A 20,298-nucleotide genomic window follows, 5' to 3' on the forward strand; every position below is an offset into this window, starting at 1 on the left:
TACAACACACTAAAATGAGAAGGGTTGCATTCAGTCTGGTTGTACATGTATAGATTAGGGTATTCTATTCTACTCAGATGTACAGTATAATAATAAAGAAGATATCTTCATGCTTCATAGACTGTATATCGGACTGAACATTCAATGTTACACGTTAACAGGCTCTTCACCAGTTTACTGACAGTTAAACATTAACATTTGATGGTGATGCTGGAGGAAAAGGTCAACTGCATCCCTCCTCTAGGGAATAATGCTTTACATGACATCCAAGTAGCTGCCCAATCTGCAACCAATGTTTAAATGCTAGCACACAAACTAAACCGTTAACACAATATATGCCATGGATTAGGGAGCTGGTACATTTAGGGCTTGTGCAGAGCGGGTCTCACGGTGATAAAAGTAAAATTGTACTTGAAAGGAAGGCCGTCGTGAGCCGTGAGGTTGAAGGAGAGCCATGTGAATGGTCGTAACCCCCCCTGGATTGTGGGGCCGTTTATTGCCTCTGCTGCCAGCTGAAGAGCCATCTGGTAGTCAGTCACCTGTGTCATGTGACAGGAGTGAGGTGGTGCGTAAGCGGCATGCAACGAACAGGACAAAAAACGATCACCTGATTACTCCACAGTAAACATTTTGAGTTGAACGATAAGAATCGATGCAAAGAAGACGAGCCTTTGACTTCTGACCTTAGTGTCGTAGCAACCACCTGGCCGTGGTCTCCTTGGTCGCAGGTCGTTACGGCAACAGATGGTTTTACATGGATGGCCCTTGGCATAAGGATCTCTCCTATAGTCTGAAACAGATCCAGAATAAGACACATAACTGACATACAGTAAAACCTCTCCTGTATCAAAATTATTTTTATAATAATAGTAATAATAATAATAACAATAATAATAATAATAATAATAATAATAATAATAATAATGGATTAGATTTATATCGCGCTTTTCTATTACTAGAACATTCATATCACTTTTCAAGTTTCTTAATTGTCACACAAGTGTATAATAATGGGTTGTGTAAAAGTGTAAAAATATGTCGGAACACTCATTAAGTCCTGGTCCACTGTTTTTTATTATTATTATTATTATTATTATTACTAAACAAGCCTATTGAAGTCGATGTTGACATACATGGTGGACTGTTTTTCTTAAAATGAAAATTAAATTTTTTGTTACATTCATGTCGACATGTGTTGTAATATTGCCTTCTTTGTTATCAATAATAAGCGTGAAACAACTGTTACACAGCATTGAAACATGCACACAGTGATTCTCTGTCCAGTGCAAAATAGGTTTCAAAACAAAAGCATGACAGTATCAACCTGGATGTTACACCCTTGTGTGAATTTATTTTAAATTGTTAGTAAATGGAAGAAATATTTACACATGTGCGAAAGCTTTATTGCCATTGTTGTCAAAACATACTGTACACTGAAACTTTAAGGGCAAAGTATAGAAAATTGAAATGTCTGCAAAATAACAATGCAAAATTACAACAAAATCTGCCGTTTAACCTTGGAAGCCACAATACCTTACAACAAGACAAACTCCACACCAAGACGACTCGACAACTCTTCTTCAGTTTTAGACTGGCCTATAGCAGGCAAACACCACTGCCCCATAAAGCCCAACCGCTGAATTGCAGTTTAGAACCAACAATACTCCCGCAGCTACAATGTCATACTAAACAGAAGAATCAAAAAGTGTATACAGTGGTACCTTAGTTTAAGACTGCCCTAATTTAAGAGTATTTTGAGATTAGAGCTGTTGCTCAGCTAATTGTAATGCTTTATAATAATGGCTGCCATTTATCCATGAATATATAGAAGCACTGCTGATGGTGTGTTTGACGGAGAAGAAGCTGGGAGGACATATCGTAGAAGTCCTTTCTCCAAAGTAACTACTGTACATTATTAGTACACTACTTTATGAAAATATTGTAGATATTAGCTGCTTAGTGGGCTTGTGGTTAGAGTATCCGCCCTGAGATCTGTAGGTCGTGAGTTTAAACCCCGCCCAAGTCATACTAAAGACTATAAAAATGGGACCCATTACCTCTCTGCTTGGCACTCAGCATCAAGGGTTGGAATTGGGGTTAATTCACCAATATGTTTCCCGTGCGCAGCCACCGCTGCTGCTTACTACTCCCCTCACCTCCCAGGGGGTGGAACAAGGGTCAAATGCAGAGGTGTGTGTGTGTGATGATCAATGGTACTTTAACTTTGACTTTTAGTTGTACATTGTGTTGTATTGTTTTTACACAATATTATGTATCTAAATGTTTTTTGGGGTTTTTTTTTAAAGCCATGTTACATGTTAAAATTATGCTGTTTTTCCGAGGAACATGTCATGATCCTCTTGAAGAGTTCTCGGGCCGCACCGTAGCGATAGTTATGTTATCAAGATGCAAGACGACGGCGGACGATAGCAGAAGCAGCGTGCAGGTAAGAAGCTATTTTATTCCAAACACTGGCAAAACACAAAACAGCATGGTGGGGAAAAAACATGTGAAGCCCAAATGCAAAAAAGTAGCTCTTGGTATACAATAAAAACAGGCATGAAAACGTAGAAGGCGCCAACAGCGAACGTTGGCCCAGCACTTACTGCAATGCAAGACAGGTATGAATAAGGGGAATGATTAGCCTTACAACAGGTGGAGAAACTAATCATTACTAGAGATGTTTGTAAACCCAACGCTCCTAGCAACGAAATGCAAACAAAGAAGGAAATAAGTGCTAGGAACAGAACTAAATACAAAACCGAGGAGCTCTATATAGCAAAAACCAACAGGAGACATGACCTGCTGATAGATCATGGCGTCTTATGTTTTTTTCCTTTGCTCGGTGTTATTTCTCTTCCAACATTGTTTTCTCGTTTACACTTACTGCGTGTTTTCATTTCCTGACATTTCTTCTCTGGTCAGAGTGGTGCGTCCATCACCTGCCCTTGGTTGTCAATCAGGTTGCTTTATATGGTTTCATTTCCTAACCCTTTTTTTTTTCTGGCTGGGCCGCTGCTTCCCTTACCTCATTGGCAATATGGACACACCTGTCCCTGGTTACCAATCATGATACCTTAAAAGCCATGTTCCTCATGGCTCATCTTTAGTTGTTTAGTGACTATGCCATGGAGGAGTTTCCTTTCGGTTCACTCTCTAGCTGCACTAGGTTTTGTGCTAATAAACCTCCTTTTTACTTGCACACAAGCGGCTTTCTCCGCATCTTGGGGTCACGTTGCAAGCCTCCCTGTCAGCTGGTCACAGGGCAGGCACAAATTAAATTGATTTCAATTAATTTCAATGGGAGACGTTGATTTGAGATACAAGTGTTCTGAGTTAAGAGCTTCGTCACAGAACCAATTAAGCATGCAAGTTGAGGTACAACTGTGTCGGAGTCATGCTTCTTTACCAGCACTTCAGTTTAGCTCCATCCAGTTGCACTTACTGTTGTATCTCATGATGTACTTGAGGGACCTGAGATCAAACACCTTGGCCTGGTCCCTGCGCAGGATTTTAGCTCTGGCGCAAAGGTCATAAGAGAAATCTTCACCATGTTTTGTCCACATCACGCCGTATCCACTCAGGTTATAGATTTCAACATGAAATGGAATGTTGTAGGACGGCCAGTACCCTTTAAAGCAAAGCACCATGGGGAAAAGGTTATCTATAGTAGATAGACGACCACTCTGGTTAACTATTAAAAACCCTTGTTACCTCCTCGCAAAGTTTGGGTCTGGTCAGAGTGCATCACCTTCCCTGGAATCTGCTCCACAACAGTCAGAGCTCCAGTTCTGATGCTGTGACCGAGTGAGATCTTACTCAGGTCCACCACCATGTACTGGCTGTTATATGTACCTGCAACACAGGAATATAAACATTGTCTTGTTTCCTGCAAGTTTGAGTCCCACAACCTGCAGCTACTGTGACCTGAGTTGTATTTTGAGAAGATCTGCGCCCACTCTTCACCGCTGCGCGCCAAGCTGTTGGCCAGGCGGACTCTCTGCCAGGCCAGCAGGCTGTGAGGGCTGAGCTGAGAGAACAAGGAGGCGTTGAAAACACAGATGGAAGTCTGAGTAACCAGTAGGCGGCTACCAAGGAGGTAGAAGTCGTCCAGAGACGTAAGGAAGCCTGCAGGACGATGAGGAACATTTGGTGTTAGCAAATGTGCTGAGAGGGATACTTTTTGTTGAAATATAATTTTAAAATAGGTGAAGAATATGTTGGAAATCGGGCTGTCAAAATTAACTCATAGGATTATTCACAAAAAAATATTGCATTAATCATGCAATTTATTTTGACCGTACATGCTCTTTTACTTTAACTGCCATAAGGTCAGTGATAAGAAAATGCATACATCAGTGCAAAAATTAGTGAGGAGACTCAAACTAGTGTTCTTTCCTTGAACATTTCACTTCAAAATAAACCCTAACTGGACTTCAGATAAAACGGTTTCCAATTTTTTAACCATATGAATTATGTGCATTCAAGTAAAACATTTAAAAAAAAATTCCCATACAACATATGATAATAAAATTGCATTTGTGTACAAATATTGGGGTTTGTGACACTAATAATGACAGTGCTTTTACTTTCAAAACTAATTATTCAAATTAATAAGGCTTCTGTAACTTATAGCACCAGTAGAATGGAAAAACAAGTTGACTTTATATGCTTAGTTGTGTTTCATTGTATCCATTAAACCATATCCAATCGTATTTACAATTCGCAAGGTATTTAAAAAAACACTTTAAACATCGCTATATGCCACAAATTTAGTTAGCCATTTTGAATATTCCGATCCAAATACCTTTGGCTATTTACGTAGATTGACATCACGATGGGAACATTTTTGCGCTCTGACCATGTTATCTGATCAGTCTTACTGGAAATGTCGATATGCAAAAATTAGACAGAGACGTTCTGTTTATCATTCACAATCTCACATATGTTTGTTTTTCTATGCATTCAAAGTCTTAAATAAATAAACAAATAAAACGTCAGCTAACAATGTAATCAATGGAAGCTCTCTATTTCGCCCACAAAACCCTCTAAAAAACCATGCAAACCCTGCCAACAATACTCTTTATATATATCATGACCTGAATATTAACCAAATATTACAGATGTTGTTATTATAAGCGCTAATGCAGACAAAATATTTTTAGCGGCGCATTGAAACAGACAGCTAATTAGCCCTTTGCTGCCTTTGCTGCCTTTGCTGCCTTTGATGCCTTTGCAGCCTTTGCTGCCTTTGCTGCCTTTGCTGTGAGCCGGCAGCGATGTCCTGTTGCTCCCGCATCATCACGTTTCGGCTGTGAGCCGGCAGCGATGTCCTGTTGCTCCCGCATCATCACGTCTCGGCTAATTATTATAGATTATAAATCATGCCTCTTATCTGGATGTTAGGAAGATTGAGCCATGAATCTAGAAGTTGTTTATCTGTAAAATTCAATTTATATACAGAGATGGAGACAAACACACACAACCGAAGACAGTGTCTGCAGGGAGACCTTTCCTTGTTAACCCTTTATGCACATCACGATTAATTTTTCATCTAAACAGAAAGATATGAACATCCTATCAGTCGTCATCCAAGTAATCGCAGACATTTTACAGTTAGCTATCGTTTTATTATGTTTGTAGTTTGTATATCCTGTTTAGCACTTAGCAACACTGCTACGTGATGCTAGGTGTTTTACTAAAGCTGGATACATTTAGCAGAGCTTCTAAAACTTATATTTAGGATCAACAATGTAAGGTTCCGGATCTTAAGTGGGCCCAAAATAATTGTTGTTGGCTCTCCATCAATCCATACATCTTCTTCCGCTTGTCCAAGGTCGGGTCGCGAGGGCAGCAGCCTAAGCAGGGAAGCCCAGACTTCCCTCTCCCCAGCCATTTCCTCCAGCTCCTCCCAGGCTCACAAAGTTTAAATGATTTGCATTGTTGTTCGTGATGAAGGGATCTGCGGTTCCTACCTCTACGTCACGCAATCACGTGACTGGCTTCTCATTATCTCTCAAAATACCTCAGGAATATTTGTGAGATTTGTATTATTTTTACAATATCTATTAACACACTTTGGAAGTCTTCAGGTGTCATACATTCAGCTGTATATAATAATCTGTATGGAGTTTGCATGTTCTCCCCGTAACTGCGTGGGTTCCCTCAGGGTACTCCGGCTTCCTCCCACCTCCAAAAACATGCACCTGGGGATAGGTTGATTGGCAACACTAAATTGGCCCTAGTGTGTGAATGTGAGTGTGAATGTTGTCTGTCTATCTGTGTTGGTCCTGCAATGAGGTGGCGACTTGTCAAGAGTGTAAACGCCTTCCGCCCGATTGTAGCTGAGATAGACTCCAACACCCCCAGCGACACCGAAAGGAATAAGTGGTAGAAAATGGATGGATGGATGGATGATAATAGCTTCAATAAAGAGTCAACTTGTTTTTCCCCTCTACTGGTACTTTGGCTGTTATTTTTTTCTGTATATGACAGAAGGGTGTTTTCATTCCTGTCATTCCCTTGCTATGAGGAATCCTGCGGTTCAACTTAAGTTTAAGTAACCAAATGTGGTTTTGTGCTTTATATAATAGGATAGCCTTAATGCCTGCCAAGCATTTTCACTATTCTACATTGTCAGAGAGTAACAACTATCTTCATTGTAACACAGTGAAGTCACAGCCTGTACGCTCTAAAAATAGCACATTGAATATCAGTTGTGTTCTAAAGGAAACACAAGCCTATAAGAGGATTTTTTGGCAAATCTTTGCAGTTAGATTATTCAGTGATATTCTACTTTTACATTCAAAACACATTATTTAAATGAATAAAACTGCTGCAACTTAACATTTATTTTTACTCTACATTTCAGTATGGTGTTTTCATTCTTATCATTCCGTGTCTTTTTTAATTTGCTATAAAAAAATCCCATGTTGAATATATTTCATTGTGTGTATACAGGGGAACTGCACTGTTTTTGGAATATTGCCTGTCGATCAAATTCATTATGAAAGACATGACGACGGATAGATTTTTGTTTAATGCATTCTTAATATTAAATAACCTTAAATAAAAGTTGGCTTACAGGGAAGCCAATGGGAGCTCCACTATTTTTCCCATAAAATCCAATAAACAATCATCCAAAAACTGTCAACAATAAATACTCCATGACTTGAACACTGATCAAGTGATTGTTTATTATGAGCTCTTTTGCAGACAAACTATTTATTGCGGTGCTGTAATCACTACCGCGTGTCCCTATGTCTACATCATTGCGTGGTCTGCTGCTTCCTCGCTTTTTTTCTCCCTGTAAGTTTATTCTAGATCATAAATCATGCATCTCACCTGCACAAAGGAAGTCTGAGTAGGTATTACGACAAGTTGGTACACTTTGACAACCATTTAGGACCCAAAAATGGCCGGAATGACACGAAAAGACGCTTGGTCCCTCCCATGGCCCCACCCTGTTTCTTTGTGAGGATTAGGAGTCAATCTTCATCGAAATGGGAATATATATATATATATATATATATATATATATATATATATATCCATATATATATCCATCCATCCATTTTCTACCGCTTATATATATATAATATATATATATATATATATATATGTATATATATATATATATATATATATATATATATATATATATATATATATATATATATATATATACATATATATATATATATATATACATATATATATATACATATATATACATATATATATATATACATATATATAAATATATATATATATATATATATCTGAACCTCATAAGGGAACTGTACTTTTTGGGGAATTCTGGCTATCAGTCACGATCATTATAAAATATGTTTTTCAAGGGCTTTGGAGGTGGGATTGCGCAGCTCTCATAAGGTTTTTTAAGAGGACTTTTGATCGCATTTATTTATTATTTTGAAATAAAAATACATGAGTAACATCCATCGTCATTTCTTTCATAATGATTGTGAACAATAGACTGTTCCCCTTTAAATACGTAAGTTTAAGTAAGATACATTTTTGTGAGATATATACATACATTCCATAACCCATAGGTATGGGTTGTTTTACTTTATTGCACTATGGCACTATGTATGATTAGGAAAATGTGTGTACGTACCAGGGTAGCTGCTGAACGACATCTTTCCCGTGGCTACGTGCATGTTGGACACCCTGAGGTTCCAATGTTTGTAGATGTGCATGGTGGATGCATAATTGTACCAGCTGGAGTGACCCAGCAGCAGGTTCTCAAAACCAGGCGTCACCTTGGACACAACAAAGAGAGGATGGCTTGGATGTGTTTAGTTTTCCCTATTGGAGATCTCGTTCTAGTTTTGTGGGTCAGTTCAAGAGCATTGGCAGTAAAATTCACGATTACTACTACCTTGCAAACCTGATGATAACAGAATTTGCAGGTTGTGATGTTCAAAAACATGTACTGTCAGTCCCTCATCCTTAACAGCTTTTATGTCACTTCAAGTCCCACGTCTGTTTTATTATGCATATCCCAAGATGAAAGTTGAATTTAAATAAAAATAATACATCACCCTGCCTTTTTTATGTTTTCTCATAGCCGCAGGGGATGAGGTCCACCCCTCTTGCCGAGAGCTTGACTCAATGTCCAAATAAGTACATCCATCTCACTGTGACACCACGGCGTAGCCAGACAGCCAAACCCCGCACACATAGGCATCCATGTATTACATAGATGCCTATGTTCATACATTTTAAATGTATGAACCTTATTATTTGACACTATGGTATTGTTTCACACAAGTATGCAACAGTTTAACAACGTTCATAACTCATAAAAGACAATATTCATCATAGGTCCCCTTAACATAACTATTAACTCAGAAACAATCCACAAGCACGTAAATATATTTTGCGCTGTCAAGAGTGCAGAAGGACCAAAACAAAATTAATTTATATTTGGGATTCCTCAGCGCTCACTGGCAGCTTGAGCCAAAAGAGCCAGAGCTAACCTTTATGAGAGCCGTGCAGTGGCCCATCTCTTGAATACTGAAAGACTTGGGCCCGGCAGAGTTGAGGCGAGGTGTTAGAGCAGGGACGAGGTCCAGGAGGTCGCCAACACTATTCAGAAACTGTACCATAAACACTGACAGAGGCTGGTGGGAGTGAGAGGAGCGAGAGATGAGTAAGATGACACAGTCGTTGTTAGTGTATTTGCAACAGGCGTTACACACACCTCTGTGTGTTTGCTTTTGGCCCACGATGCAGCTCCAGCTATGAGACCGTCCAGTTGGGCCAAGATCAGTCCCAAGTAGTTCCACAAGGGTTCACTGTTCTTCCTCAGTTTTACCTGCTCTCTGGCCTATTGATCCTGTTCGCTGTGGAACATATAGGGTGTGCTTATTACTAGGCCAGGGGTCACCAACACAGTGCCCGCGGGCACCAGGTAGCCCGTAAGGACCAGATGAGTCGCCCGCTGGCCCGTTGTAAAAATAGCTCAAATAGCAACACTTAACAGTGAGCTGCCTCTATTTTTTAAAATGTTATTTATTTACTAGCAAGCTGGTCTCGCTTTGCTCGACATTTTTAATTCTAAGAGAGACAAAACTCAAATAGAATTTGAAAATCCAAGAAAATATTTTAAAGACTTGGTCTTCACTTGTTTGAATAAATTCATTTTTTTTGTTTTACTTTGCTTCTTATAACTTTCAGAAATACAATTTTAGAGAAAAAATACAACCTTAAAATGATTTTAGGATTTTTAAACACATATACCTTTTTAACTTTTGAATTCCTTCCTCTTCTTTCCTGACAATTTAAAATTTAAAGCCCACCAGGCTGCACCAAACTTTTGGGGCCTTGTTGACACAGAAAAGTACAGTGGTGTATGTGCAGCAGCCATGAAGGTGAATCAGCCTTTTCTGACATGAACTTCATCAAGAACAAACACAGAACACGCCTCACTGATGCACATCTGCAAGACTCACTCAGAGTTGCAGTGTCAAGTTACACACCAGAGTACAACACACTAATTAACAGCATGCAATGCCAGGCTTCCCACTAACTGACAAAGAAACAGATAACACATTTGGTGTCCAGTTCAAAGTGTGACATGATTTATCTAAAAATGTGAGAGTTGACTTTTGTATTTTACATGAGTTATTATTTGTACAAACATGGTGCAAAGTAATTCATGATTTTTTAAAAAATGTTAGTGGCTAGCTAGTTAAAATGGGATATTGTCTTAGAAGTGATCATTTAAAAATGTTCAATTTGAAAAATGTGCACTTAGAGAGAATATAAAAATAAAGTGTTGCATATTGACATTTATATGTTTCTATGTATATTTATTGTGAGAAATCATTAAGACGATCAGTGTTTCCACAAAGATAAATATCACTAATTATTAATAATAACATAGAGTTAAAGGTCAATTGAGCAAATTGGCTATTTCTGGCAATTTATTTAAGAGTGCATCAAACTGGTAGCCCATCGCATTAATCAGTACCCAAGAAGTAGCTCTTGGTTTCAAAAAGGTTGGTGACCCCTGTACTAAGCCCTTTGAATTGAATAGAATAGAAAAGGCTTTTATTATCATTGCACATCAAGAACAACGACATTGTGGAATACAGATGGCGGAAGCTGCACTGCAAGGCGCTAACCATGTCACCTGAGGAGCATTTAGGGGTTTGGTGTCTTGCTTAAGGACACCTCGACATGAGCTCGCCAGGCCGGGACCGAACCAGTAACCCAACAGTTACAAGATGGCCGCTCAACCCACTGAGCCTTGCTTGGACCAGACTTCACCATGGTGTGATTCTTCACCCTTCTCCAAGCCGCCGCTGACCTGACACTGAGCGTTCCTGAGCACTCTGGCTTCAACTTGATTGCATGTCCCCTCACTTCTCGACTGCTGTATTACCGCAATTACCCTGATATTGATGATTTTTTTTATTTGTATATCGAGTTAGTCTACTATTATCGTTTTTTACAAGTTGGTGGCAGTCTTTTACATATAATTACTTGCGAGTAGGGGAAATTACAAGGCACACAAATGCAATCGGGCAATCAGCCTTGGCTTTTGGATTATTCTAAGTTAATTTATTCATTTTATACCGCTTGTCCCTATCGGGGTCGCGGGTGGGGCATGAGTCTATCCCAACTGCACTCGGGCGAAAGGCAGATTACACCCTTGACAAGTCACCACCTCATCGCAACACGGATTGTCTTTATATTTAATTTGTATGATAAAATGTGTTTGTTATTTTTACAAACCTGTGATGTGTGATTGCATTATTTCAGCATGTATGTACTCAACATGCCCTGGCCCATCTATTTCAACCGTGCCAAAAAAAGAGGAAGTGTGCCGAACTTGTGTACAGATCACACAAGCCAGACATGCAAGACTTTAGGTGTGTAACACGGTACAACTGGCCTGGTGTGACTACACTCAAAAAGGTGCTTTTAGATACATTACACATTATGTTAAGTGACAAAAAGCGCTGTGGGTCAGTGGTTTTCAAACTGTTTTCACGAAGCACCGCCTCAGAAAACACTTGGCCACCATAATGACCAAAATTAAAATACAGTAGGATAGTCGGCCTCGGTATTCATGAAAAACAAGGTTTTATTTCACAAGTATACTTTATATTTTTGGCCACTATAACATTACACACAGTTTGAACAGCAACACTGGGTTTAAACAGTTTGAACAGTAACACTGGGTTTAAAAGTACAAAAAAAAAAAATACTTTTATCGGGTTATTCTTTGGCATACCACTAAATGGAGCCTGCGTAGACTCCTAGTGGCAGAGTCGTGAATAAAAAGAGTATGGGCATCTAAACAACAGGCGCCATGACTGCTATTATGGACGAGTGCGGGTGTGCCTGAATGCATGCGATTGCTGTCATTTCGACGTTAGTTTTTCTGACAAAATAAACCAAAATAATATGTCCATACAGAGTTCTCAACGTACTCCAGCTCATAATCTTACAAAAACCCTGCATAATAGGTATAATTTTGCGGCCGTATTAATGTGCATGACTCTGACTAGTGGCAGAGTTGTGTATAGAGAAAGTATGGCCAACCCGGTTTAAGGCAATCTCCTAAAAGGCACTCACGTGACTGCAGGCCGCCATGACTGCTACCAGCTTTGAGCTGATACTATGTGTTTGCGGCTCTTCCTCGTTAGTTTTTTGACATGTATAAATGCCCTGCAGCGTGGGGTTGCTCCACTCGCCAGAAATGTAGACAGCTTTTACAAAACTTTCCCTGCATACCGGAAAGAAGATAAGTATTGGAAGTGAAGGTTTGCCGTCAACACACACTACAGTGCCTTGTGCAAGGTAAACACACAAAACAATGTCCGTGTTTTGTTCAGGAGAGAACACGCAGAAGTTTATGCAAATAATAACAAAGGAAATTAACCAATAAAGGAATGTTTTGAAAAAAAAACAGACTATCTTAGAATCCCAGTAAAAATAGGACAATGCTATTCGGTAACTGTAGAAGAGAAACTCAAACACAAATACAAATAGACAGAGTTGACATAGTAAGAATTAAATCATTTAATTTTTTTGGTGTAAGAGTAGATGAGAGTAAATCAATCGATATTGTCTAAGTCTAAAAGCACAGGCATAGCACAAACAATTATTACAAAAAAGACACTGAAGGCAGCCACTACAGTTTACATACTTAACACAAAAGTCATAATTTCCCCATGATTTTTGGTCCAAAGTTTAACATTTTGGCAAAATGAGGCTAATAGGTTGCTTTTTCGGTTGTTCTGTGTAATTTTTTAAAATTCTTTTGCGTCGCCGGGTGCGTGTTTAAAGCCGGCTGGTCACTAAACACTGCATGAATGCAGCAGAAGAGTGTGTGAAATACAATACGTCCGCCAAATTGTACTTTCACCTTTTATTGTAACCTAATGGCTATTTTAGAACTACATAAGGACGTAATATTTGGGTTTATTTTGTCAGAAAAACTAACGTCAAAACGACAGCAATTGCATGCATCCAGGCACAGCCGCACACGTCCTTGGTAGCAGTCATGGTGCCTGTTGTTTAGCTGACCATACTTTCTTTATACTGACCAGTGGTAAATGTACCACAGTTTGAGAATCCCTGCTCTAAAATAGAATATAGAAACATAGATTGTTTTTGCTTCTCTGAAAATACTATAGGTTTTGTTCAATATTGTGTGTTATTGCTATATACGAATATTTTGTTTGTCGCTGTTGATTGAATCCGGACATGCCTGCGAAGAAGGAACCATTAATTATAAATCCAAAATTTTCATAGCTAGAGCACAAGAAAACCTGTCTTACAACAAGTTTTTCGACATTACAGTAAAGGAGCCCTCTAGAAATTAAACAACACCCTTTTGTCACATTTACACTCTTTTAATCCAATTTAGGCTGAGCCAATCAGTGGCCACAATAATGAGCAGTGAGTGGTTTGGGCTCCTCTCGTGGTCAATATGACTGAAGTATTGATATTTTTTTAGTTTATTAAGCCATGTTTGTGCTTGAATATGCTTAGAATACAGCACAATGTTGCGAGTGACAACTGTATAAATGTGAACTAATTATGATTGTACCTTAAGAAGCTTTCCAAGGGATTCAGAACCTTCTTGTCCTTTATTAGCTGAGGGTACACGTTGGAATAATGGTGAAACATCTGTCTGCAAGGAAAGGAGAGCAATTATTTGTATTAAATGTGTTTTCAAAAACAATCAAATTAAGATTAAGAACTTATTTTCCAAAAGGAGTCCTGGCCAAGAGGTAGCAGCAAGTAGAGGACAAAGTTACATCATGCACATAACAAAGACAACAGATTACTTCACATTACCACTAAAATGATTCAAATCAAGTGTCAGAAGGGGAGGTAACTGCTTTCAAATTAAAAGTGTATCATGTCAATTTCCGGTCCTCTTGTAAAATATTACCTTTATTTTTTGATATCTAAGTTTGAAATCAGCAAAATGTTTATGTTATTAGATGTTTATGTTATTAGTCTCAACTCACCCTATAGATCAGTAATGTCCAAACATTTTCGCTTAAAGGGGAACTGCACTTAAAAAAAAAAAATGTTCACAATCATTATAAGAGACATGCCAATGGATGTTATTAGGGACCGGATGTCCCTTTGGGACAGAGGACCCTATTGAATTTCTAGCGTTTTATTCTTTATTATTATTCCGCAGCTTTAAGCTGTAATTTCACCCCCTTAACATGCTTCAAAACTCACCAAATTTGACACACACATCAGGACTGGCGAACATTGCGATTTAATAAAAAAAAACCTAACCCCAAAACTAAAAATTGCGGCCTAGAGCCCCCTAGGAACAAAACACAGACAAAACTGCCTGTGACTTCCAGTAGGAATGTCGTAACGACATCAAACAAAAACTTCTATGTAGGTCTCACTTAGACCTAGATTTCATACACTGACATCCTTCAGCAAAAATCAACAGGAAGTTTTCAATTCCCACTTCAAAACAAAAGTATTGTAAAAACACTCACCTTTGCCTCTTTGAGCTGTAATTTGACCCCCTTAATATGCCTCAATCAATTCAAAACTCACCAAACTGGACATACACATCAGGACTTGCGAAAATTGCGATCTAATCAAAAATCTAACCCCAAAACTTAAACTTGCGCTCATGAGAAAACACTGACAAAACTGCCTGTAACTTCCAGTAGGAATGTTGTAGAGACATGAAACAAAAACCTCTATGTAGGTCTCACTTAGACATACATTTCATATATTGACACCCTCCAGCAAAAATCAACAGGAAGTTTGCAATTCCCCCTTCAAAACAAAAGTTTTGTAAAAACCGGTCACCTTTTTTCAAACATTATCTCCTCTGAGCGCGTTTGTAGTTTCGGCTTCAAACTACCACAGGAGAGAGATGGGATCCTTGTGATTAAAAGTTGACGAAAGAGTTTTAATTACTGCTAGGGCTTTTATCTTATCAGACTTCAAAGAACCGCTGCGCACGCACCAATATTTGTGAGGGAGGGGCTGTGATCGTCTATACCAAGATGGCTGCCAGGGGCCGTAGCTAAGCCGGTGTGTTTTAAAGTTGTCGTTTGCCTGCATATCGTTAAAACAACCGTCCAACATTTTACAACTAATTGTAAACTTATCGGAGCCGACCATCAGGGCCGAGTTGCGACGAGAGAGTGTGTCGATGTTAAGATATTACACCAAGTTTGTAAGTCTATCTGTTTGCTAATTGTAGCTACTAGTTCTAACTTATATCTGTCAGTAGACACGTTATGGAAGATAAAAATTACAACATTTATAATAAAAAGTGGTGTATAGTTCTAACTTATATCCGTCAGTAAACACGTTACAGAAGGTAAAAACTACAACATTTATAATACAAAGTAGTTCTAACTTATATCTGTCAGTAGACACGTTATGGAAGATAAAAACTACAACATTTATAATACAAAGTAGTGTATAGTTCTAACTTATATCTGTCAGTAGACACGTTATGGAAGATAAAAACTACAACATTTTTAATACTAAGTAGTTCCAACTTATATCTGTCAGTAGAAACGTTATGGAAGGTAAAAACTACAACATAATACAAAGTAGTGTGTATTTCTAACTTATATCTGTCAGTAGACACGTTATGGAGGGTAAAAACTACAACATTTATGATACAAAGTAGTGTATAGTTCTAACTTATATCTGCCAGTAGACACGTTATGGAAGGTAAAAACTATGACATTTATAATAAAGAGTAGTGTTTAGTTTGAACTTATATCTGTCAGTAGACACGTTATGGAAGGTAAAAACTACAATATAATACAAAGTAGTGTGTTGTTCTAACTTATATCTGGGAAGCCCAGACTTCCCTCTCCTCAGCCACTTCCATATGTACTCGGTCCCGTCCATCGCTGCTTGCAGCTTTACTTTATTTATGTATTTTGTGTAGCTGAGATAGGCACCAGCGCCCCCCGCGACCCCAAAGGGATAAGGGGACGGCGTGGCGCAGTGGAAATGTGGCCGTGCGCAACCCGAGGGTCCCTGGTTCAATCCCCACCTAGTACCAACCTCGTCACGTCCGTTGTGTCCTTGAGCAAGACACTTCACCCTTGCTCCTGATGGGTGCTGCTTAGCGCCTTGCATGGCAGCTCCCTCCATCAGTGTGTGAATGTGTGTGTGAATGGGTGAATGTGGAAGTAGTGTCAAAGCGCTTTGAGTACCTTGATGGTAGAAAAGCGCTATTCAAGTACAACCCATTTATAAGCAGTAGAAAATGGATGGATGTTGCATTAGAAATATTAAATTAATGCAATCAAAAAACTGTTTACAATGTAAGCCGCTCTATTCATGAAGCCCCTAAAAAAATATACAAACACCTCCATTGAGGTTTTATATACATGATATAAGTATATATAACCCATGAGAAATATAATCTTAGAGAAAAATGTAACTTAAAACATTTGTACGCACGTACAACACTTAAGACCTTCAGTATATCTGTATGTGGAATTAAACTATGGAATCAAACAATCAAAGCAATCAAACAATTTACTAATATGATCCACTTCAAGAAACTCTTTAAACTTGAAGTGTTTACAAAAAAAGAAGAACCATGATAAACATTCTGAATTTATTCACCCATTCATTCTTTCATTTTCAAAATAATCTTACTTATCTCATCGTATGGAATAAAACTTACTTCAAAAATGATTTATTTATTTTTGTTTTCATTACTTATGGAGTATATTGTGAAGACGTTGAGAACAGGAAGTGAACAAAAGTTTTAGCAACTGTTATCTAAAAGAAAAGGGGTAGGATTGAATAAGCTCTGCCTCTTCCTACTCCTTTTCGAACATGTTGAAAAGAGAAACTGGAAATTGTGATGCATCATGTTGTATGCTTGCATGTTCCAAATAAACTCAAACTCAACTCAACCCATATATAATGTAGTAACGGTCACATTTATAATAACATTGAATATCTACGTATTTTTGTCATTTCAAGCAAACACGGCACATAATCTCAAAAACGCATCCTGTTTGCTTTTTTATCTTCATCATTATTGCTACTCACAGCAGACTTCATGAGAGCCAACAAACATAATAAAACATCACTTACTGTGCAATGTCTGCAGTCATTAGGATGCCGACTAGGCATGTTCATATATTCCCATTTAGATGAAGAATGACCATAGTCCTCACAAAGAAACAGGGTTTAGGGATGGAATCAAGAGTCTTTTAGTTTCGTTCTCACCATTTCCGTGTCCTAAATTTCTTGTCAAAGTTTACCAACTTGTCAAAATACTTACTCAGACTTCTTCTGTTCAGGTGAGATGCAAGATTTATGAACTACAATAAATTTCCAGGCAGCAAGGAAGCGAGGAAACACCGCACCTGTTGTTAATGTTGAGATTGTACACAGGCTTGTGATCACAGCGCTGCTATAAATAGTTTGTCTGTGTTAGCGCTTATAATAACAATATCACTAATACTTGGTTAATATTCCAGCCACAAAATGTAAATGGAGTATTGTTGGCGCTTTTTGAATGGCTGTTTATTGGATGTTTGGGGAAAAATACAGGACCTCCCATTGGTCTGAATTTAATTTACGTTGATCTACAAGTTAAAATGCCATCTATCCATCCATCTTCTTCCGCTTATCCGAGGTCGGGTCGCAGCCTAAGCAGGGAAGCCCAGACCTTCCTCTCCCCAGCCACTTCGTCAAGCTCTTCCCGGGGAATCCCGAGGCGTTCCCAGGCCAGCCGAGAGACATAGTCTTCCCAACGGTAGGACGTGCCCTAAACACCTCCCTAGGAAGGCGATCGGGTGGCATCCTGACCAGATGCCCGAACCACCTCATATGGCTCCTCTCGATGTGGTGGAGCAGCGGCTTTACTTTGAGCTCCTCCCGGATGGCAGAGCTTCTCACCTGATCTCTAAGGGAGAGCCCCGCCACCCGGCGGAGGGAACACATTTCGGCCGCTTGTAACTGTGATTTTGTCCTTTCGGTCATAATCCAAAGATCAGGACCATAGGTCTCCCGTCCAAAGGCAAAACCCAGTAACTCAATTTTCATCAAAACTGAACTGATAATAATTTTGGAGTTCCTAGGTGATATGCTTTACATTAGTGTATGTGATATTGTAATTCGTTCCGTAAGTAAGCTGTTACGCGCATGGCAGGACCTAGCAACTACCACATAACCGCGTAGATACAAGAGAAAAACCTAGTATCTCAAGGGACCAATCGAAGCTTCTTTGTCAGTCGCCTTATTGTCTTTAATGAGACATTTGCACGAATGGGGGCCGACGGTCAACCTGATTATGTGATATTATGGCACGAGGGGATATTTGGAAGATTGGCCCAGGACGTTGCAAGCACCTTCATTAAATGTATTGTTCTTGATTCTTCCCCTTGCATACTCTTTTGGGCAGATAACTGTGGAGGTCAAAATAAAAACTGGACGCTGTACACGGCTCTTGCCCAATGTGCAAACGCAGAATGGGGCCCACCCGAGATTGTGATAAAATATCTGGAGAAAGGGCACACGTTCATGGGAGCAGATTCAATCCATGGCTCAATCGGCAAGAAAATGAAAGCTCAAGAAAACATCTATACGTTTGATGACTTTGTAGATCTTTGTAAGACAGGATCAAGAATGATTGGTTTTCCTTTGTTTTCTCAAAATCAGCTAGAAGTGAGTTACTAGGTTTTGTCTTTGGACGGGAGAGGTGAGGATGGGAACGTAGATCGACCGGTAAATTGAGAGCTTTGCCTTTCGGCTCAGCTCGTTCTTCACCACAATGGATCAATACAGCGTCCGCATTACTGAAGACGCCGCACCGATCCGCCTGTCGATCTCACTATCCACTTTTCCCGCACTCGTGAACAAGACTACTAGGTACTTGAACTCCTCCACTTTGGGCAGGGTCTCCTCCACAACCCGGAGATGGCACTCCACCATTTTCCGGGCGAGAACCATGGACTCGGACTTGGAGGTGCTGATTATCATCCCAGTCGCTTCACACTTGGCTGCGAACAGATCCAGTGAGAGCTGGAGATCCTGGCCAGATGAAACCATCAGGACCACATCTGCAAAAAGCAGAGACCTAATCCTGCAGCAACCAAACCGGATCCCCTCAACGCCCTGACTGCGCCTAGAAACTCTGTCCATAAAAGTTATGAACAGAGTCGGTGACAAAGGGCAGCAGCCTTGGCGGAGTCCAACCCTCACTGGAAACGTGTCCGACTTACTGCTGGCAATACGGACCAAGCTCTGACACTGATCGTACAGGGAACGGATCATTAAAATTTAGAAATTACAGTGCATAAAAAAAAAATCCATATGTTGTCATGTCTTTCCTAATGATTGTGAACAACAGACACATTTTTTTTTTAAGTGCAGCTACCCTATAGGGAAGACTTGAAGGATGCCAGTTTGATAGAGTTTGTCCATAAGGATGCTAAAATATACTATGCTGACAGAACAAAACATGATTATATTATTAGTGTAATATTTAGTTTTTTGTTTTTTTTATCACAAATGTTTTAGTATACTGCTCTGCAGGCTAATAGAAAATGAGAACCGCACTTTGAACACTCCTCCCTTACGCGGTTAATTGTTAGTATCCCAACATTTAAAGAATAAATGAGTACATTATAGTTTTATTGCTTCATTCTTAACATTCACTAAGTGTAGGGATACGTAAAACGCCTACCGTATACTCACTTGGCACTAAAGTAGCCTTCCAGGTACCCAGCCAGGAAGAAGGTTGTCTCGTCTTCCTGTTGGACATTTCCAAAACCGGCACAAATTTCCAAGATGCCCCATCCGGTTAAGTGCAGAGTATCATTGAAGTAGCCATAGGCACCCCCCTCTGTGTCCATCGCATCCTCCTTTAGGCTCACCCTTTTCTGGGCAGCATCCCAGTACACAGTGGCCTCATGAAGGCCTATCATTATAAGAGGATAGTCAGGGTCACACAGTTGAGGTTAGATGACACACATTATGTAACTTATGTCATAGCGGGAACACAGCAATGCAATTGTTAAGGCACATTTTTAAATTTTTCTTTGTTTGACAATATGCCTCCAATTGATGCCCCAAAGGGAATAAATCACGTATATATGCAGCCTGTGATATGTGAGCTAATGTTAACAAAATGTATGCACGCACTCAGTCTAAAACCATGATAAAATCAAGTTCTCTTTTCTAATAAAAAATAATTCATAGTCTGAACCACTAAAGACCATACTCACGCCAAGTGTGTCCTGATGCAGCCAAAGTGTTGAACAATATCCACAG

The 20,298-nt window shown here is 39.3% G+C and overlaps 1 pseudogene; it reads right to left on the reverse strand.

Moving 5' to 3' along the window:
* Positions 1-63: 63 nt before the first annotated feature.
* On the reverse strand, positions 64-19,952 carry LOC133547704 (phospholipase B-like 1; annotated as a pseudogene).
* Positions 19,953-20,298: the final 346 nt, after the last annotated feature.

The sequence above is a fragment of the Nerophis ophidion genome, unplaced genomic scaffold (assembly GCF_033978795.1).
Source record: "Nerophis ophidion isolate RoL-2023_Sa unplaced genomic scaffold, RoL_Noph_v1.0 HiC_scaffold_160, whole genome shotgun sequence".
Taxonomy (NCBI): domain Eukaryota; kingdom Metazoa; phylum Chordata; class Actinopteri; order Syngnathiformes; family Syngnathidae; genus Nerophis; species Nerophis ophidion.